This window comes from Alosa alosa, chromosome 8 (assembly GCF_017589495.1).
Source record: "Alosa alosa isolate M-15738 ecotype Scorff River chromosome 8, AALO_Geno_1.1, whole genome shotgun sequence".
Lineage (NCBI taxonomy): Eukaryota > Metazoa > Chordata > Actinopteri > Clupeiformes > Clupeidae > Alosa > Alosa alosa.
The window spans coordinates 35,495,692-35,499,286 of NC_063196.1; positions in this window are offsets into that span (position 1 = coordinate 35,495,692).

A 3,595-nucleotide genomic window follows, 5' to 3' on the forward strand; every position below is an offset into this window, starting at 1 on the left:
GGATCAACATGGGAGTTTGGCATTTAGCCTAGCCTACTCAATGAAGTTATAGTAGGCTAATGTTAATTGGCAGAAAGATTGAACATGGTTTGCATCTATACGACAGTAAACTTCAGGTAGCGACAGTTACAACTAGTTAAGCAAGGAGATGGTTAACGTTATGTTTGTAATAGGGCTGTCAGCCATAACATGTTAATCGCGAGCAGTAAGGACCAAGCATACGCGTTAATGTTTTAGAACCCGATTTGACGCGAAGTGCGTCAAAAACACACCCTTTCTTCTTTGTTATATTGCTCCGGAACTGTTCATTGAAACCTTTATTGTGTGACAGAGCAGAAGTGGGGCTTTCCAACGAGACTACGCACTTGTCTGTACGATCAAGTATGAAAATAAAAAAAAATCATGAAATTATATCAAATTGCATCATATTTACAGTCTATACTTCTCTGCGTTCACCTGCGCACCCATTACTCTCGTTTGAATTACTCGCGGACCCGTGATTGGATAGATATGCCACGCATGTCAGATGAAAGAGGAGACACAGAGCTATCATTTGATACCAAGTACATCCTTCAAAATAATAACTTCATATAGCTGGACTTACCCCAACGCTATCGTGTGTTTCTCTATGGCAAAGCATGTTCATAGCTCATAGAGTTTTGAGATCCTAGCAAATTCCTGCATGGCATCCAATTCAAGGCTCACATTGCATCCCAATTTGTTCAACAAAGAAACCCCTTTTTTGCCTCTACTTTGTTCATGGCAATGCAGTAAAAAAGTTGTTGTAGAGAATCATTATGAGTGCATACACCTTGGCACTCATAATGATATTTTAATGAATACATGTCAAAATATAATAATTTGTATATCTACGCTTTTGTATTTTATTATTTAACATAATAACCTAATGGTGATAACACTTGTTGGTAGGGCCCCCTTGGATTTTTTGCTTGGGGCCCCCACAGACTCTAGAATCGCCTCTGGCTAAATCAGAGCCTACTTTTGTTTTTATCAAGGTGGGGCCACAGAGATTATGGCCTTTGGCAAACAGTTTAGGCCTTCTCAAAATGAGTAAAACCAAATTTGTCGAAATCTCGCCAAAGCTACCATGCGAGCCACCAATTATAGCTTGACGAGCCACATGTGGCTCACGAGCCGCCCAATGAGTAACACTGCTCCATAAGAATAGGGAGGGTGCCCGATGATATCCCTTGGGCAATTCCCTATATTCAGCTCTAAAGTTGACTTAAGTAGCGATTTTGTCCATACAAATACTAATTTTATTACCCTTTTGGAAGGACAGCGTAAGATGTAAACCCCTTTTTCCTTTTTCTTGCAGTATTGCCACATTGTGACCAACGTAAGTGTTACATACAACTTTTCCCTTTTACGATCCCCTCTGGACATGTCTGAAGTTGGAAAAACGTAATAGAAAAGTCAACTGAGGGAGCCAAAATTGTCAACATGGGTTGTAAACCCAATTATTTTGTTTGTGCCGCCAATTCCCATGTCACCCTGTAGACAACTTAAAAGCATTATATCTGTCTTTTCTGTTTCATCATCCCCTTAGAACATTGAAAGTTGAAAAAAACTTACACAAAGTTAAAAAAAATAAAAAGTAACTAACTTCAGGAGCTTGAATTGTCAGGTGTGTCAAGTCAAGACTAAAATGTGAAAACGACACAGATAAGATACTGGGGGAGAACATTAGGACATGGACCCCATATGATGACCTTTGACCCCATGACCTTAAGTACCTAATAGCTGATGTTCATTGTCACTACAGGACAGTATTAAAACCACTTAATGGGATGTATGCCAGGGAGAATATCCGCCGGGGTGCATACATAATGGAGGAGAAGGAAGCAAAGACCCCCCCGATGCAGGAAGAGTTTTCTCCACCAAGTTCATTCATTCTGTATATCGGGACACCTTACAGGATGTTATTCTGTTTGTCCCCCATGTTGCCAGTCATTTATGTAGGCAATAGGCATGCATTTATAGCACAAAAAGAGAAATGCAGTTCAGTTTAAAAAGAGGCCGACCTGTTAAAGTTGTTGTTCTACATTCATTGTACGGAAATGATGGTGGGTAGTATTCTATGTCAGGGGTTCTTAACTGGTCTGGCTTTGGGACCCACAATTTCCCATGTTCATAAAGTCGCGACCCATATGTATATTATAGCGTTCAAGCCAACAGCTACATTGTAAGACAAGCAAAGTGCCTGTAGGCCTACATGTTTGGAACATGCTGATGTTTGGCATTAGTCTACATTTGTGAAGTCTTCTACTCTTGATGTCACCTTTCAAAGTACTCGACAGGTATGACACTGACAAGGGTGCCTTGTTTCCATGTGACATTTTAGTTTTCAGTGACTGCAAAGGAGCCACAGGCTCAGCCAAAGCACGCTCCATCCCTTGCCAGAGCAGCTCAGCGCTGAGACTCTGCCACCCATCTCATGCTAGAGCTCTAAAAATGAGAACCAAAATGATTTTTCAGACATGTGAGGTCTGCTGTTCAGACCCTGAAGATATTTCTTTTCGGTTCATTGCTTTTTGTGAGAGTGTTTCTACTTAACTCAATAAGGAAAATAAATTAAGAGCCTATGTTGAGCAAAAATATGTCTTCTGAAGGCCTAAACAGAGCTCAGCCAAAAACTCCAATACAATTTTGATCAACTTTGAGGAACAGCTATGACTATGCAGGATCATCCAGACCAAAAGTGACGATTTTACTACATACTATTCCTATTTATGTACCAGCATGCAACATTTGAGCCTCCTACATGGTTTAGTTATTGTGCTTTGGACTTGAATTTTGACAAAAGGTGTAGGTGCTCTATGCCAAACTTGTCTCTAGCCTTAACATGAGATAGCACTGAACACTTCCTGACAGTCTCTAGCTTTAGATGAGATAGAACGGAACATGACAGTATAACTATAACTGACATGACAGTCTCTAGCCTTAGATGAGATAGAACTGAAAATGACAGTGTAACTATAACTGATATGACAGTATATAGCCTTAGATGAGATAGAACTGAACACTTCATGACAGTCTCTAGCTTTACATGAGAACTAGACACAGGGATTTTTTTTATCACAATTACTTCTGGGGAGTTGTCCAACTCTTCACAATTTCTCAGCTGCTAGCTTATTAGCTGCTAGCTTCTCAGCTGCTAGCTTATTAGCTGATAATAGGTTCTGTTCGCCTGATCCCCAGAGGATTATGCTGTAAAAAGCACATGTTACCTCTCCAATATTTTTAAGACATTCAAGACACACAGAATTGTTATTGTGGACAGATATAATTTAATATACATCTAATAGATCATGTCAAAATTATAAAAGGTGTGATTAACAAATGAGAAAGCATTAAAAGACACTGCTGAAAAGGGTCCATTTTGTATTGGTTCTGATAACAGCTGAAAAGGGTCCATTTTGTATTGGCTCTGATAGAGGCTGGAAGTTTTCTGTCTCCAGTCTTCAGCTTTTGCGGTCGCGTAAACATGTAAAGGGTCTATACTGAATAACTGTGTAAAAGGGCCAGGTTAATAATACTATCTGAATACCTGCTTAAAAGGGTCAGGTTACGT